This window comes from Pseudophryne corroboree, chromosome 4, assembly GCF_028390025.1.
Source record: "Pseudophryne corroboree isolate aPseCor3 chromosome 4, aPseCor3.hap2, whole genome shotgun sequence".
Classification (NCBI taxonomy): Eukaryota; Metazoa; Chordata; class Amphibia; order Anura; family Myobatrachidae; genus Pseudophryne; species Pseudophryne corroboree.
In genome coordinates this window covers 60,923,067-60,942,003 of record NC_086447.1, presented here as the reverse complement: position 1 = coordinate 60,942,003, position 18,937 = coordinate 60,923,067, and the positions used below count along the sequence as shown (strand labels likewise).

Genomic DNA, 18,937 nt, shown 5'->3' with positions numbered 1-18,937 from the left:
TAGGGGTCCCCCGTATTTTTTAAACCAGCACCGGGCTCCACTAGCTGGACAGATAATGCCACAGCCGGGGGTCACTTTTATACAGTGCCTTGCGGCCGTGGCATCAAATATCCAACTAGTCACCCCTGGCCGGGGTACCCTGGGGGAGTGGGGACCCCTTCAATATAGGGGTCCCCCCCCCCCCCAGCCACCCAAGGGCCAGGGGTGAAGCCCGAGGCTGTCCCCCCCATCCAATAGGCTGCGGATGGGGGGCTGATAGCCTTTGTTGAAAGTTATGAATATTGTTTTTAGTAGCAGTACTACAAGGCCCAGCAAGCCTTCCCCGCAAGCTGGTACTTGGAGAACCACAAGTACCAGCATGCGGCGGAAAAATGGGCCAGCTGGTACCTGTAGTACTACTACTAAAAAAATACCCCAATAAAGACAACACACACACACCTTGAAAGTATAACTTTAATACATCCATCCACACCTCCATATACACATACTTACCTTATGTTCCCACGCAGGTCGGTCCTCTTCTCCAGTAGAATCCATGGTGTACCTGTTGAAAAAATCCTACTCACCAAATCCAGTGTCTTGGGCTCCTCGGTAAATCCTTTTGTAATCCACGTACTTGTAAAAATAAAAAAACGGATACCCGACCTCGCACTGAAAGGGGACCCATGTTTTCACATGGGTCCCCTTTCCCCGAATGCCTGGAACCCCCTCTGACTTAAGTCCAAGAAGGTTCCATCAGCCAATCAGGGAGCGCCACGTTTTGGCACCCTCCTGATCGGCTGTGTGCTCCTGTACTGTCTGACAGGCGGCACACGGCAGTGTTACAATGTAGCGCCTATGCGCTCCATTGTAACCAATGGTGGGAACTTTCAGGTCAGCGGTGAGGTCACTTTCGGTCAACCGCTGACCTGAAAGTTCCCACCATTGGTTACAATGGAGCGCATAGGCTGGTTTGGTTAAGGAGGGGGGACCCCACGCAATTTTTTTTTTTTTAAATATAACATTTCCCACCCCTTCCCACTGAAAAACATGCACGGATCTCATGGATCCCTGCATGCCTATCCAAACACAGGATAAAAAAGCAGGTCTGTTTTTTTTAGCACTTTTTTACGATTTGTATTTCAGCACGGCAGTGTTTGGCTATTGTCGGCAGTGTTTGTGTTTTGCACTTTTTAGTAAATGACCGATTTCTAGCAAATTGCAGGCGTATTTGACCGATGGTGTATTGATTCGTGATTTTTTCCTAGGACTTCCAAAATATTACGAATGCCCTCATCACTGCCGAGATTTTTGCTTAGTAAATTACCGAGATGACACTTTGAAGAAAAAACGGCATCTCGGTCAAAATCGGGACCTTAGTAAATATACCCCATGGTGTGTTGCGTTTAAGTCAGCCTGTTACTGACGATATTCATGCCATGACATGCGTTATGCTGTTATTGGTTGTGTTTACACACACAGGTTGTGTTACGCTGTATGTCAGCGTAGTGCTGCATATTCTTCATGCCGTCGGCTGGTTTTCTATTGGATGCCACGTTCTGCGGCATACTGGAGGTGTGAGCTGGTAAAATGCTCATCGTGGTTTATCAATAAATTATTTCCTCGAAATGTCCGTCTCCCTGGGCACAGTTCCTATAACTGGACTCTGGAGGAGGGGCATAGAGGGAGGAGCCAGTTCACACCCATTCAAAGTCTTAAAGTGTGTCCATGTCTCCTGCGGATCCCGTCTATACCCCATGGTTCTTGAAGCATCCCCATCATCCTCTACGGACTAAGAGAAAAGGATTTACCGGTAGGTATTAAAATCCTGTTTTATACATCATCTTCTTAATCACTGTTACATTTTAAAGCTCAGAGATGAGAAATTATTAATAAAATCTGGGATTTTTCCCTGAATGTTACGGTTAATTGGCCTGCAGGACACATTCCTATGTCCCTCAACAGGCTTCTAGGCTTATTGCTGCAATTAGTAGGGGCATGGCTGGATTTAGCCTTGGGGGGACTGTGGCACTTAAGAAAAGGGGGCCCTAGTAGAAGGGTGGGGGGTTTATTAGAATGTGCTTACCTCCCATCATGACCCATTTCAGGATGGACAAAATGCTCTGCTCCTGGACTCCCCTCTTAATATATGATTGGCAGGATGAGGAGATTACACAGGGAATCAGGGCGCCAAATTGAGGGGAAGAGCTAAATTATGTGAATCTACTTAATTTTGCCTCGTCCCCTCCTGCAGACTCGCAAATCAAAGTGTTTTGGGGACGAGGCCTAGTGACGCGAGAGCTCGATCCCGTCCCCCGGAAAGGGCCAAGCAGCACTTATATGATCAAACAAACACAGAGCATACTAAGGGCAAAACAATTATGGTCTGTATATGTATGCTGTATGTGAGTGGTGAACGTTTATTTATTAACAGTTTCTTATATGGTGCAGCAAAATCCGTTGCGCTTTACAACTGGAAACAACAGTGATAAAACTGGTTTTACTTTCAACAGACAGACATAGAGGTAGGAAGGCCCTGCTCGCAAGCTTACAGTCTCATCATTATCATCCCGTTGTTATACAGGAAGTGTTTGTTATACAAGAAGTGCCACTGCAGCTAGTAAAGACACATTTCTGATTTTCTGCAGCTCTCCAGAGTCCTGTGGTGATTTGCACACAGACCTCTAAACAGGTTGTAGCCAAAAACTCCAAGTTCATGGTTTTATGGCGTTGATACGTAAGATTAAGGGGCCTATTTATCACCATCTGCATCCAAGGATGCAGATATGAGGTGATAAAATTGGCTGAATCAGCACTGCAATAATTGATTACTGATTCTGATGAAACCGTACTACCTTAAACACGGAGAAACGCGTCAAGGGATCTTCCTACTGCATCCATTTCGGTCCTGACCACCTAGACCACCCACTGATCAGAGGCTGTCTAACTGGTGGTGACCCGGAGCCGCGCTTCTTCTCCCTCCCCGTGGATATTGACACAGTGCCGCACTCATCACAAACCATCGGATCCCCAACACACAGGCCGGCTGTGCAGAAGTGGCAGTGGTGAGGTTTTGGCTGGCGGCGGGGAGGGTTAATTTGAGAGCGCTGGTTCTGCAAGCTTACGAAGTACTGTGTGAACTAATATAATTTCACCTTTGAGCCTACGGCTGTCCCACATATACAGCAACTTGCTATCTTTTTATCAAGCAGCCTCTTTGGAGTTACAAAATAGCACTTATACTGTGCTTAATTATCCAGCATTGGAGCTCCGTTACAGATTCCTGTGGACTACAAAAATATTGGTGGTAATATGGACTGATTAGTGAGCAGTGGTAGTAAATGGTGTCATTTATTGTTCATATACTGCATTGATTTTAGTGTAATACACACAAATAAATTGTTTTTTTAATAATTGAATTTAGCGCTCCCTTGTGATACTGTGTATCTAATTTTTTCTTGTTCTATGGGAGTCATTCTGACCCGTTCGCTCGCTGCGTTTTAACGCAGCAGAGCGAACGGGTCCCTGCTGTGCATGCGCCGGCGCCGTAGTGCGCCGACGCATGCCAGAAGGCCGAAGGACATAGCAGGGATGCGATCGCCTCTGGCTGTCAATCAGGCAGAGGCGATCGCTGGGCGGGAGGGAGCGGAATGGCGGCATTTGGCCGCCGTTTCGTGGGTTTGGTCTGGCCAATGCAGGCCAACACGCAGCCGCTGTGGGCTGGGGAGCGATGAGTAGCTCCCGGCCAGCACGCTAAAGCTGCGCTGGCCGGGAGCTACTCTTGAAGTGCAAAGACATCGCCGCTGTGCGATGCCTTTGCACTTCTGCGAGGGGGGGTCGGACTGACATGCGGGGCGGGCTAGCCCTGTCCCCCCGCATGTCAGGGAAGAAGATCGTAGCTGTGATAAATTTAGCACAGCTACGGTCAACTCGGAATGACCCCCTATATGCCTCGGCGGCGAAAACCCGGCGGCCGGGGATTAGTACAAATGAAAATGCGATAAAACCCCCGAAAACGTGGGTTTTACCGCATTTTCCCTTTAGTACATCCCGCCCAGTATGAGAAGAAAAAGTCCCATCACAGACAAAAATCTATTTTTAGGGCTTTCCACATCTACCATACTAAACGATATTATCTGCCCAGGCAGGATTGCCCCATGGAAGATCACTCCAAACAGACAACAGAACACCCTTCCTGCCAGCAGAGATTGAAGATATCATAAAAACCACCCCACAGGTGGCAATAAAAAAAACAACAACACCCTATTCATTGCAATAAGACATTATGATACACCCGAACGTACTAAAATACACCCACAAGGACAAGAGCTGTGAAATAAGTAGTGGTGGGACTGCACATCCGTGTTCTGCTGACAATGCATGCGTTTGTGCTAAGAGACTGGGAGGTATCCATAGTTTTTGCAAAATGTATCCCTTAAGGCTAATGAGAAGACTCGGGGTAATTCAGACCTAATCGCTGGGCAATGATTTTTGCAGCGCTGCGATCAGATAGTCGCCGCCTACAGGGGGGAGTATATTTTAGCTGTGTAAGTGTGTGATCGCATGTGTAGCAGAGCTGTACAAACTGATTTTGTGCAGTCTCTGCGCAGCCCAGGACTTACTCAGCCGCTGCGATCACATCAGCCTGTCCGGGACCGGATTTGGCATCAGACACCCGCCCTTCAAACGCACGGATACGCTTGCGTTTTTTCAGCCACTCCCTGAAAACGGTCAGTTGCCACCCACAAATGCCTTCTTCCTGTCAATCTCCTTGCGAACGCCCGTGCGAATGGATCCTTCGCACAAACCCGTCGCAGAGCGGCGATCCGCTTTGCAGCTGTCCGTCGTAACTGTTCATTGCGGTGCATACGCATGCGCAGTTTGGATCTGATCGTCCGCTGTGCGAAAACACACAGCAGCGATCTGGTCTGAATCACCATCTTGTGCAACATAAAAGCTAATCCTACCATAAATATTATCCAGGGCTAGGAACAATTATGCAAGTATATTTATGGCTGCTGTCCCTTTACTGGTTGTAAATTTGAAGGCTTTGTATTGTGTTAGTCTTTGCAAAACATAGCCCAACAGGCTAATGCCATATTCAGATGACTACTACTGGGGACAAGCTATAATGCATCGCCTATCCTCCAATATCTCCAATATCTGCTGTAGCCCCTGGCTACATACATTCGGGGGATACATATTATTTGTTGGTAATACCCGAAAACAGGTATTTTGGGGGACATACCACAAATAATTGATAAATAGGCCCCTTAAAGATTATCCCCCCTCCTCTATATGTGTAACACCCCTACAGTGTGCTGTGCAGTTTGGTTCAAGGTGATTTTGTGGAGGTACAACTCCTATTGCCCCAAGCTGGCTCTCCAGGGCAATACCAGACCTTCTCCTATAATAATAATAATAATAATAATAATATTATCTCTATTTCTCTCCTGCGTGTAATGGGTGCTCCATCACTGCGCTTGGACACACTGCAAACTTCCAGATCCTTCTCTCTGTCTCTCACAGGCTTTGTATCTGTAGATCTGTCTGCAGACCTATCTCCTGGTCTTCCTTTGCTCAGGAATCAAATTGGCATCATGACAGACATAGAAAATGTATTGCTCCACAAATCTTAATCTGGCCCTGGGAACATGACCGTGGCTTCTTGTGCAGAGTGAGCTGGATAGGGATGGACATCAACCCCCGATGGTCAATGGTTTGACCATCAACGGCGGAGATTAAGTGTCCATCAATGGCTGAGAAGCTGCAATGGTTTATTTTTTTCCCTTGGAGCAGGGAGTGCACTGCAAAGCCCACCACTTCCCTGATTGGCCCACCGCCTGTCGTTCCCCACAGGAGGTACTGAATGTTCATCAATGGTTCCCTGTCAGTGGTTTTATGCCAATGATGTTAAGCACTGTTAGCATCATCGAGGGTGACCATTGATGGTAACCCACTGATTGCCATCCCTAGAACTATATATTTATATGTATAAACATATAGTGGGGAAATGTATCCAGCATACAGTATAAGGACACGCTGTGTTTGCCCATAGCAACCAATCGGATCTAGCTGGCATTTATCTAGTACATTCTATAACATGATAGCTATAATCTGACACTTGTCCTCTGTAGAAGGTTTGATGAATATCCCCTATAGTGAGACATCACTAAACACCAAGGGGCCTATTTATTAAACAATATTTGCAGGATATCCCCCTAAAACAGCCATTTTCATGAGGTACCAACACATATTTAGGATCCCCAGAATGTACTATGGAGGGATCACAGCAGATAGGGGGACATTTACTAAGCAGTGATAACAGCGGAGAAGTGAGCCAGTGGAGAAGTGGCCCCATCAACCAATCAGCAGCTCTGTATCATTTTATAGTATGCAAATTATAGAAGTTACTTCAGTGCTGATTGGTTGCCATGGGCAACTTCTCCACTGGCTCACTTGTCCGCTCTTATCACTGCTTAGTAAATGTCCCCCATAGTTCCATGTCAGCCCCCATAGTTTCTAGGCTAGCAGATTTACCAAAGTATTGATCATACCTCCCAACTTTAACCTCAACAAAATCGGGATTATCGCGCGCCAAAAAAGCGTGCAGACCCGAAAAGGGGCGTGGGCTCACTTGTGAGGGGTGTGACCTCACCTGAGTGGGCGTGGTCTCACCAAACTGACGCTGGAATCGTGACAGTTTGGAGGTATGGTATTGACCCTGGCAGCTAACGCCGCTATAGTCTATGGGCTACACTTCTCACGAATTACCAGGAGAGGGTTACATAGAGGGGCTGCCCTTCATCTGCAGAACTGTGGGGGTGACGCCCCTCCTTGACTGTACCCAGGGGCTTCTCTGCCTGAGATCCCTTGTTGCCTAGGAGTTTCTTTCAGAATTATTTGCGCATTGCGTACAGTTAACGTCCACCTCTGAAACAGGCCATATACGGTATATCCTATAGAGAGATGTATGGCTCTCTGGATTATGGTCTGACGCAGGCTATAAACGGCTGGGTTGGTTTTTTGCAGACTTAAGGAAATAGATATATTTATCTCACTGTTTCTCGTCTAGCAAAATTGTCTCAATAAATACTGCAGTGGAATAAATAACTCCTATACCTGCATGCATCTTTCTGTCCGCTCGCCGGGACAAGACTAATAGGCCAATTTATCACGCTATATCTCTTGCTGTTAAATAGGAAAGTTTTTCTCAGGACGCCCATTGTAAATACGTGTCAGACTCATAATATTATTTTTTCTCCTGCTATTTACTATTGATCTAGGCCAAGCTAGGTGGACATCTTATGAAAGTAGCAGTTACCTCAAAGTTAGAGGCTGGGGGCCGGGGCGGAAATTTTGAGCGACTTAGTACAACGTTTTATTTGAGAATCAGTGGGAACTTGGACAGAAAGGTGGCAGTGGGTATAAGAGTGCGTTACATACAGTTTTGCAAAATACTTTGCACCTGATCCAGAGGTGTATACGCAGCCAGTGGCATATATACAATGGGTGCAAGGTCTTTGGTACACATTGGCCCCTGGTTCCGGGGGGGGGGGGGCACATGGCACACCCTGCACCCATTTCTTGAATACTTACCCATCCAGAGTCAGCTGCAGCAGCGCAGCACAAATCACCAGGAAAATGGCTGCAGCAGTCATTTTCACAGCATTTCGAGCATGCGCAGTAGGAAAATCACTGAGAAAATGGCTGCAGCACCATTTTGCTGGAGTCCTGCACATCGGATTAGATTCTGACACAGCACTAGGGTCTCGTAGTGACTCTAGTGCTGCGCTGCTGGCTAGACATGAGGGGGCCCAGATGGAAACTGAACACGGGCCCCCTCCTCTCTTAGGGGGACATTTACTAAGCAGTGATAAGAGCGGAGAAGTGAGCCAGTGGAGAAATTGCCCATGGCAACCAATCAGCACTGAAGTAACATTTATCATTTGCATACTATTACATGATACAGAGCTTCTGATTGGTTGATGGGGCAACTTCTCCACTGGCTCACTTCTCCGCTCTTATCACTGCTTAGTAAATGTTCCCCTTAGCGCCTAATTCAGACCTGATCACTCTTCTGTGTTTTCGCAGAGGTCTGTGATCAGATAGCTGCCGCCCATAGAGTGAAAACCCGCCCCATGCAAGGCGGGCATCTGCAAATCCGTTCGCAACTCACTCACCATCGAATGATTTTTCCAGTCTGTGCAGTTTGTGCGTAGCCCGGGACTTACTCCTTCAGTGCGATGAGAACAGGCTGATGGGGGCCGGAGCTGACATCACACACCCTCCCTGAAAACGCCTGCGCTTTTCCTGACACGCCCAGAAAATGGGCAGTTACCACCCCCAAATGTCCGCTTCCTGTCAATTACCTTGCGTATGTCTAGCGATGGAAATTTTTGCACCATTATGTCGCTGTTTGAGCTCGCGCCTGCGCATTGTGGTGCATACGCATTGCGCAGTCATTTGTTAATCGGACGCTGAGCGATCTCATACAACAGCGACGATGTCTGAATTAGGCCCTTAATACATCGATGCGCACAGCCAATGTCAGAGGTAGTGCAGCAGTGGGTCTCAGCTGCACCACAAATGGTCCCGAGAGTTGCAGTTCTAAATTCAGGTACACGCAGGGTGCACGCAGGGAGAAGTGCATTGAATATTCAATGGGCGATCCTGGACCGTGGCAGGTGTTGAAAGTGGAGTGCGCACTCAGGTGTTCATCATGCTTGGGGAATGGTACAGAGCAGGGGCATAGGAAGGGCGGGGATCCCAGAGCAGGTGCTCAGGGCGCCAGCAATGGTGGAGGCTGCTAAACAGCCGCAAAGTCCTGGGCTGTCTTCCAGAGCGTAATGCCCTAGGGGTGGCATGACTGCCGCTTTTCTCAGGTCATACTGGTTCTTCCAGCATACTGTAAACGTGCTGAGTGGTGAGTGTCTGACGGACAATGGGGGTAATTCAGATCTGATCACAGCAGCATATTTGTTAGCTAATGGGCAAAACCATGGCCCTCATTCCGAGTCGTTCGCTCGGTATTTTTCATCGCATCGCAGTGAAATTCCGCATAGTGCGCATGCGCAATATTCGCACTGCGACTGCGCCAAGTATCTTTGCTATGAAGATAGTATTTTTACTCACGGCTTTTTCATCGCTCCGGCGATCGTAATGTGATTGACAGGAAATGGGTGTTACTGGGCGGAAACACGGCGTTTTATGGGCGTGTGGCTGAAAACGCTACCGTTTCCGGAAAAAACGCAGGAGTGGCCGGAGAAACGGGGGAGTGGTTGGTCGAACGCTGGGTGTGTTTGTGACGTCAAACCAGGAACGACAAGCACTGAAATGATCGCACAGGCAGAGTAAGTGTGGAGCTACTCTAAAACTGCTAAGTAGTTTGTGATCGCAATATTGCGAATACATCGGTCGCAATTTTAAGATGCTAAGATACACTCCCAGTAGGCGGTGGCTTAGCGTGTGTAACTCTGCTAAATTCGCCTTGCGACCGATCAACTCGGAATGAGGGCCCATGTGCACTGCAGGGGGGGGGGGGGGGGGGGGGCAGATGTAACATGTGCAGAGAGATTTAGATTTGGGTGGGTTATTGTGTTTCTGTGCAGGGTAAATACTGGCTGCTTTATTTTTACACTGCAATTTAGATTTCAGTTTGAACACACCCCACCCAAATCTAACTCTCTCTGCACATGTTACATCTGCCTCCTCTGCAGTGCACATGGGGGGTCATTCCGAGTTGTTCGCTCATTGCCGATTTTCGCAACGGAGCGATTAAGGCAAAAATGTGCATGCGCATGTGTGACAGGACGGTACCGTACGAAAGCACTCGCCGCTTTCGCGTCCCGTTGACTGCACACAGATTGGAAGGTCAAGCCGCACGAGGCCTGACCACATAGGGGATTCCCGCTTACCGTCAGTAACCGCCTGTTACTGACTCCACCCACTGCGCTGTGGGCGGGTTCTCGCTGCCACCACCAAACTCCTAACCTGCCGTGGCGTTTGGAACCACGGTTCTGCTCTGTATGTGCCGACGCACTGCCTTACCACAGCTGTGTGGTGCTGACGAATCCCCACTAGCCACTTGCTAGGCCTCTACCGGTAGCTGGCGGAAGGCGGAGCTTGGAGACGCTAGGTACTTCCCTGGACAGCCGGAGGACGGGGCTAGGTTTGGTCTAACCCTGTTGGTCACAAGATGAAGCAGTTTTCTTGAGGCAAAGATGTTTATTGCTCAAATAACCTTTAAAAAGGCTCCTCCCTATTGCTAGGGGTAACAGCATACAATCAGATGTTTTCAGCAGAATAAGATGGAATAATACACCCTCCTATGGGCCAGCTGCCCTCCTTTTATCCCTCTCCAAGACCCCTTACCACAGGGGGTAAGCCCGCCCTGTGGTGCACAACCAATCAATGTTTACCCATGAGCTGTGCATGCCTTGGTCTCATGCATACCTAACATTGTCCTCTATGGACAGTGGGGAGTGGTCGGTCTCCTTTGACTCTCCCATCTTGGAGAGTCAGGATACTCCCCGGTGCCGTTCAGTCTGGCTGGGGGAAGTTTTCCCTCCTAAATCTGACCTCCAGAAACCTGCCCGGGACCCAGCTCACTGCCTGCAGCCTGGATTTGGGCTCCAGAGCTGGGCAGCCTGGCTCCCCGGTCCAGGTCTCTAGTCCACTACGGCTGATCTCCATGGAACTCCAAGAAACCACTCAGCTTGTTTCATAGCTGAGCTGCTACTCTTTCTCCCTGTGCCCCTTGGAAATGTGAGGCTGGATGGGAAAGCATTCCGTTTTTGGGGAAAAGGTCTGGGAGAATCCATCAGCCTGCACAGCCATGGATTCCTCCCTCCTGGGACACACAATCAAGTAAGTGCAATTTACCTTTAAATACATCACATTTAAATCACACTGTACATTTCCCTTTAAATATACACTGAGCCTGTGCCCCGCACAGACTCTACATACTCAGGCACTGCAGTGCCTTACAACACACTGTATGTCATTACATTTTTTACACAATGTCTTGTTATTTAACTACTGTGCCCAGCGCTCAGCGCTGGGCTTCCCTAGCCCTGCAGCCTGGCTGCCAGGGCTCTCTATCTCAGTGCTGGAGGTATGGGCTGGCTTCCCCCATCCTCCAGCCTGCCTTCCTGCCTCTGGGGTCCAGGGAGCTGGCTCTCCCTGTCCCCCCAGTGTGGCACTACTCAGTGGCCTCACCGCACAGTGCGGCGCACCCCCCTGTACCGAAGCCCGGCGGCCCGGGACACTTGTCCCGGCCGCCGTGACTCTGGCTTGTTTCAGCGCTGAGGCGCCGGGAGCGTAGCTCCCGGACCCCAGCGCTCACCATCCTAATTCACCCACGCCGCTAGGGAGCCGGCTAGCCCGGTCCCCCATGAGCGGCGCTGACTTGTGGCCTCGCCGCAGCGTCCGGCGGGGAGCCGGGCTGCGGCGCACCCCCCCTCGCCGGCTAGCAGCCCGAACGTCCGTCCCGGCTGCTGCGGCTGGCCACCCGTGCTGGGCTGAGGCGCCGGGAGCAGAGCTCCCGGCCCCCAGCGGCGGCTCTCACAGAGAGCACTGCAGCGGGAGCCGAGCTCCCAGCCGCAGCGCTCACCCTTCTCCCCGGCGCGCACACAGTTGGTGCGCCCGGGCTTCACTGACCGCTGCCGGGAGCGGAGCTCCCAGACTCCGGCGGTCAGCGGCTGCCCTCTCCCCCGGCGCGCACACTCTGCTGAGCGCGCCGGGGGCTGCCCTCACTGCCGTGGTCTCCGGAGGGGTCCGGGACCACGGCACATTTTAAAAGTACAGTACTAAACAGTTTTTATAACACACGGCGCCTAGCGCCCATTAATTCAAATCTGGCGCCAAGCGCCCTTTGTCCTTAAAAATGGCGCCGGGCACTAGGGGTTAACCCCTACAGTGCCGCAGGCGGCCATTCTCCTCGTGGCTGGGGTCCCTTCCCCCCCCCCCCCCCCATTCAAGCGGGTCAACCAGGGACCCATGTCCCAACGATTTGGGTCCTGGTCCCGCAGTCCGTTGGGGTGAAGGGGACGCTACCTGGGGGTTGTAGGCTCTGGCCTAGACAGTTCATCCATAGTGCAGTGGGCCTCTCTTCGTGGGTGCACAATGCTCAGATAGTCCTCCTGAAGTCCAAGTTCAAGGCGCCACCACAAAAGTCTGTCCAATTCCCCCAAGGTAGGTTGCAGCCACCTAACAGGTAGGTGGTAAGTCACCACGGTGGGGGGCCGGTTACAAACAAGTGCCACCCACGGTGTCCCAACTGTGGCATACCCCACCTCCCACAATAGCAGTATACTGCTCAACCAGGCCACAGGGTGCTCCTGCCCATATGGCTCTTTCTGGCTCGGTACTGCTACCAGTCCGTGCAGTGGCGCAATAGTTCGTAACACACAGTCCTGGTCAAGAATGTGCGCCATCAGCACTGGAGCGGGTACCCGAGCCTCCTTCAATGACTGGAATGCCAACTCGCAAGCGGGTGCAAAGTCCACTGACTTGGGAATGCCCTTCCTAGCCATCTCTGTCAAGGGGTTCACTACAGGACTAAAGTCAATGACAACGTGTCCGTAGGGCCTTACAGGTTCTAAGGTCAGTACCGGTCTGGGTGATGTGGGTCGGGGACAGCCTCTGGTTGCCTCCACCCCCTCTGGGTTGGGCCTACCCCTGTCTCCTCCCACATGGTGCCCCAGGCACTGCACCTTCGTCATACCTATCTGGCAACTGTCTGCCCTAACTGTCAGACCTGCCCTCCAATCCTCCTTCGTCGACCTATGACTCGGGAAACCTACCCTGTCACCTAGGCCTACTCCTTCCTCCTCGTCCGCTACCTGTGCCACAGTGATGGCGGCCAGACCACCAGCCTCTGGATCCTGTGTGGCATCCACTACAGGGAGGCTGCGTGTCTTCCCCGATCTACGGTGCACAGGTAGGGGACCTGCTATGTCCACAGCAACTTGCTGCAAGGGTTCTCCTATGGGCAGAGGCCCAGAGACAACACAACCGCTGGAGTGCCCCGGCTGCCAATGCATGGCACCAGCCTTACATGTGGTCTGGGCGTCATCCGACATTCCAGACCAGGGTAAGCTCTGTGTCAGGCACTTCAGGGTACGGTCTGTCTCCGGGTTACTGTCCAAAGGGGTTTCGCTGGCAACCGACACCGGTTGCACAGGAAAGTTCCCTGGGGGGACCAGTTGGACACATTCCCTATCTGGTCTATCCCCCCCCCACTTTCCTGGCTACCCTGTACCTTAACCCTTCCCGCCAGGTCAACCTCCCCGCCCCAACCCTGTCAAGGCCGCTGCCAGAGTGGCGCCTCATGCCTTTCGGGGACGGGTCAGAGAGTTGAGCCTCCCTAAACTCCTGCCTGTGGCCCTCAATCTCTCCTAAATTAGGACACTCTACAGGGGGATCTAGGTGGGGATTTCTAGGGTCAGTCTGGTAGGGGTCAGTCATGGAAAAGTCAGTGTGGTTTCTCATACTCACCGCCGGAGTTGGCAAACCACTTGGGTCAGGAGCATCATTGGGCACCCCCACAGGATCACACGAGCTGGAACCGACATCCTCTGCGTTGCTAGGGGACGTAGGCATACCAGAGGCAAAAGGCATGCGGGGTCGATGTACTGATCTAGCCGCTGTGATCTTTTCCTCTGGGCTGGTTGATGCTGTGGTTGGCTGTGCTGGTAGTTGTCTAGCAGCTGTAGTCTTTTCCTCTGGGCTGGGCTGTGCTGGAGTAGCTGATGTCAACGGTGGTTTTGGAACTTGACTCCGGGGAATGGCGCCAACAAACATAGTGACGATCCCACCACCCAGATCATTTCCTAGGACCACATCAGTTGGGAGACCATCCATGACGGCAACTTCTCGCAACTTCTCGCCCGGTCCCCCATGAGCGGCGCTGACTTGTGGCCTCGCCGCAGCGTCCGGCGGGGAGCCGGGCTGCGGCGCACCCCCCCTCGCCGGCTAGCAGCCCGAACGTCCGTCCCGGCTGCTGCGGCTGGCCACCCGTGCTGGGCTGAGGCGGCGGCTCTCACAGAGAGCACTGCAGCGGGAGCCGAGCTCCCAGCCGCAGCGCTCACCCTTCTCCCCGGCGCGCACACAGTTGGTGCGCCCGGGCTTCACTGACCGCTGCCGGGAGCGGAGCTCCCGGACTCCGGCGGTCAGCGGCTGCCCTCTCCCCCGGCGCGCACACTCTGCTGAGCGCGCCGGGGGCTGCCCTCACTGCCGTGGTCTCCGGAGGGGTCCGGGACCATGGCACATTTTAAAAGTACAGTACTAAACAGTTTTTATAACACACGGCGCCTAGCGCCCATTAATTCAAATCTGGCGCCAAGCGCCCTTTGTCCTTAAAAATGGCGCCGGGAACTAGTGGTTAACCCCTTCAGTGCCGCAGGCGGCCATTCTCCTCGTGGCTGGGGTCCCTCCGGCCACAGCATGGTACACAGTGCGCATGCGCTAAGTATTTTAGCACAAAACTTAGTAGATTTTCTCACGAACGAAGAATTTTCATCGTTGAAGTGATCGGAGTGTGATTAACAGGAAGTGGGTGTTTCTGGGCGGAAACTGGCCGTTTTCTGGGAGTGTGCGGAAAAAACACAGGCGTGCCAGGATAAAACGCGGGAGTGTCTGAAGAAATGGGGGAGTGGCTGGCCGAACGCTGGGCGTGTGTGTGACGTCAAACCAGGAACGAAACGGCCTGAGCTGATCGCAATCCGTGAGTAGGTCTGGAGCTACTCAGAAACTGCTAAGAATTTTCTATGCCCAATTCTGCTAATCTTTTGTTCGCTATTCTGCTAAGCTAAGATACACTCCCAGAGGGCGGCGGCCTAGCGTGTGCAATGCTGCTAAAATCTGCTAGCGAGCGAACAACTCGGAATCACCCCCATGGTTTTGCCCATTAGCTAAGAAATTTGCTGCTGCAATCAGATCTGAATTAGGCCCCTTGTCAGACGCAGGGGGAGGAGACATTGTGATGCTTCGTCTCTCTTCACAGTATACGAGGAGCTGAAAACAGAAAGGAGCACTGCGCTAGCCAGACGGGAGCCAGACCCAGGCTGGATGCAGAGAAAAAAAACCTTAGTGGCCTTGATTCTTACTCTATATTATGGCAGCAAGGGCCTGAGTCATACGCAAAAGTGCACCCACTGCGTATTGACAGTCGCCCTCTGCAAATTTATGCAAATGCCCCTACAAGCTCCTCCCCCTTTGTACATCCGTGCAGCCAAATGTGCAAGGACTGAGACGCCCACTTTTAGCACCGTCGCATGCTATAACGGTAGGTGCATCCTTAGACGCCAATATCAATCGCACCATCAAGACTTGCAGCAGCCTTATAGGAGAAGACAATGGTTCTCATTCCGAGTTGATCGCTCGCTAGCTACTTTTAGCAGCCGTGCAAACGCATAGTCGCCGCCCACGGGGGAGTGTATTTTCACTTTGCAGGAGTGCGAACGCCTGTGCAGCAGAGCGGCAGCAAACACATTTTGTGCAGGACAAAACCAGCCCTGTAGTTACTTATTCTGTGCAATGATTGCTGCGACGAGTGACACAGTAATGATGTCAGATACCCGCCCAGCAAACGTCCGGCCACGCCTGTGTTTTTCCAAACACTCCCAGAAAACGGACAGCTGACACCCAGAAACTCCCACTTCCTGTCAATCTCCTTGCGTTCGCCAGTGCGACTCAAAGCGTCGCTAGAACCTGTGCAAAACCACGATGCTCTTTGTACCTGTACGCCGCGCATGCGCATTGCGGTGCATACGCATGCGCAGTTTTGCCATTTTTTTTAACTGGTCGCTACGCAGCGACCAACGGCAGCTAACGATCAACTCGGAATGCGGGCCCATGTCTTTGTCTGACCACAGCCTCCTATGGGTGCGGCTGTGCTCCTGCATACGCAACCACTTTCACTGACGTGCACGTGACCCTCCCGTAACCCGCCCACTGAACCAACCATGTTTGCGTGCACTACTAGCAGGGCCGGTTCTTGCCCTTTCGGCGCCCCGGGCAAAATTTAGGGGCGTGGCTTAACATGGGGGCGTGGTCAGTCACGCCCCCCATTTGTAGCGCTGCTGGGGAAAAAAAGAAAGAAAAAAAAATTATACTTACTGTACCCCGCTCCTGTTTCCAGACCCTGCAGACCGGCGCCGCTCTTCTCCTCGGATCTATGGGAGAGACGTCAGTCATGACGTCTCTCCCATAGCACAGCATAAGCGCTAGAGGTCAATTATGACCCCTAGCGTCTATGCCACAATGCTGTGCGGTGCGCGATGACGTCATCGCGCACCGCACACCAAAGGTCCTCTCCATGAAGGGAAACTAGACGCTTAGCGTCTGATTCCCTTCAGAGCGGGGGAGGACCAGCGCCACGAAGGGAAACCAGACGCATAGCGTCTGGTTCCCTTCTCACAGCGGGAGGGGGGGCACAGCGGGGGCGCACACTGTCTGACAGTGGAGGATCTTGCCATGGTGCGGCGCCCTCCGGATGGCGCCGGCGCCCTCCGGAAGGCGGCGCCCCGGGCAAAAGTCCTGCTTGCCCGTGGCAAGATCCGCCACTGACTACTAGCCGCCTCCCAGTCACCGCCCGGGAACGCCCATCACTTTTCCGCTACACTATTGATACCGTGTGTCCTGACTGTGTACACTCTGACTCTGTGTAACACATGCACCCCAAGAGATCTCAGAAATTATTGCGCTTGCGCAGTTGTAAATAAATCCCTCAATTTATTCAATCCAGCGTGATAAGTGAACTGTTCCCGTCCAACTGAAAATAGCACGCCTTTAAATACAGAATGTCCCACGTATCTCGGCCAAGGCACCAACCAATTCAGTGGAACTGTGACCACCGGACCAGCCAAAGGGCCACCGTCTCCGAACACTTGCGAGTGGCTTCAAATGCTGCTTATTCGCTATAAGTTCATGTACTTTTATACTTCCTTTCTATATAACCGCCAATGTCCCCATGATTGCGGCTGTTAATTTAATTAGAAAGTACTAGAAGGTTAAACAATTTATTCCTCCGGGCTTATTGTTTTTAAGCCTTTGTGTAGCTTCGTGCATTGAAAAAATCTATTAATGTAAGCACAAAAGGCTTGTGTGAGACACTGTAATGAATCAGCCAGACGCTGGAGAGCCTGTCAGCGAGATTACCATAGGCAGCTCGCCCAGCGCGCAGGCAGGAGTGTTGCAGGGTCAGACGGGCTGAAAAATGTACATCACCTCTCATAAAGCACAAGTGCTGATCTCAGGTAAAGTTCAAACAAACGCAGCAGAGATTTCTAAAAAGATGTTCCGGCAATGCATTCCTGTTATCATTAGCAGAATCGCGTGGTAATCGGCTAAAAGAGCTAAATATGCACAATTTTTAACAATTAAATACCTTGAGCTACCTCCTTGTCACATTCAGCTCTGCAGGTCAGATCTTCAGGTAAAAGAATAGAATTTTATTGCCTGGTCATTCCTGGTCAGCCTGAGGAGGCGTTTTTACTGAATAGGATCAATTCAACTTTCACTTGACATCATTAAACTTGGCCTATCGCCCACACGTTCAAGGCAGTCATTTTGTCAGCTAAACTATTACTGATGGAAAGGCAGCCAATCAATTCACTGGGAAAGAGTGACATCACCAAGGCAGCCATTTTGTGGTCTGAACTAGTATTCATGTTAGAATGGCTTACTGTTGTAACTAAAGGGGGGTACTCACGGAGCGATATTCTAAGCAATCTGACTAGATTGCTTAGAATATCAGAATGATCGCTCCGTGTGTAGCCCCCTCAGCGATAGCGATGCGCGGCCCCGCACATCGCTATCGCTGCTGCTAGATTGGCCTGCATGCAGGCCAATCTAGCGGGTCGCTCACTTCACCCGCTGGGTGAAATGAGCGGCCCCCCCGTCTCCCCCCGCACGCTCAGCACAGATCGCGCTGTGCTGAGCGGCAGGAGAGATGTGTGCTGAGCGGTTCGCTCAGCACACATCTCTCCTGCATCGGCCCATGGGTATTGGGCTTTAGATTCTCCAACTGGAAGCAGATTCGATTGGAAGCCCTGGATGCTTATGTGATCGATTCAGGGGGAGATTTGTCAAAGCTTGGAGAGAGATAAAGTGGACGGAGATAAAGTACCAACCAATCAGCTCTTAAATGTCATTCTTCAAATACAGCCTGTAACACGGCAGTTAGGAGCTGATTGGCTGATACTTTATCTCTCTTCAAGCTTTAATAAATCTTCCCCTCAGTCTCCTTTGCAGTGCATAAACTTATAAAGAAATTGGGAGAGACACGGAAACAGTGCCGTTTCTAGCCCGCGGCACTTTGTGGCTCCCTGCTCCCCCTCTACCCTGATAGCACTCCACTCGGGGGGAGGGGCGGAGTTTCACACAGTGATGCGGTTGCGTTGTGACGTCACGACCCAACTGTGTCATTGCACGAAACTCCGCCCCCCCGGGTGGAGTACTATGGAAGAGGAAGGAGGGGTAGAGCAGCATAGCAGTGCAAGTGTACGCCGCTAGCAACAAGCATTACTCTTGGCAATGAGCATTACCCTCGGTAACAAGCATGGATCAAAGAGCATGAAACCCCTAGCAACGAGCATGACACCAAGTGCATGAAAACCCTAGCAACGAGCATGACGCCCAGTGCATGAAAACCCTAGCAACGAGCATGACGCCCAGTGCATGAAAACCCTAGCAACGAGCATGACGCCCAGTGCATGAAAACCCTAGCAACGAGCATGACGCCCAGTGCATGAAAACCCTAGCAACGAGCATGACGCCCAGTGCATGAAAACCCTAGCAACGAGCATGACGCCCAGTGCATGAAACCCCTGGTAACGATCAGGTCATTTAAAAGTAATTAGAAGCTTTACTGTAGGGCATAATGTATCACGGGCATTGTGGTGTGTGGCATAATATTGTGCAGGGGGGCATTACTGTGTGGGGCTTAATATGG

The 18,937-nt window shown here is 51.5% G+C and overlaps 1 protein-coding gene across 1 annotated transcript in view; it reads right to left on the bottom strand.

Annotated features, from left to right (window-relative positions):
• The window catches only part of MTMR9 (myotubularin related protein 9), a 163,377-nt gene extending 145,894 nt beyond the window's left edge, over positions 1-17,483 (bottom strand). Inside the window, exon 1 of the mRNA XM_063915089.1 lies at positions 17,372-17,483. The gene's annotated coding sequence lies outside the window, so the exon portion shown is untranslated. The remainder of the gene's footprint in view (positions 1-17,371) is intronic.
• Between the last annotated feature and the right edge of the window lie 1,454 nt (positions 17,484-18,937).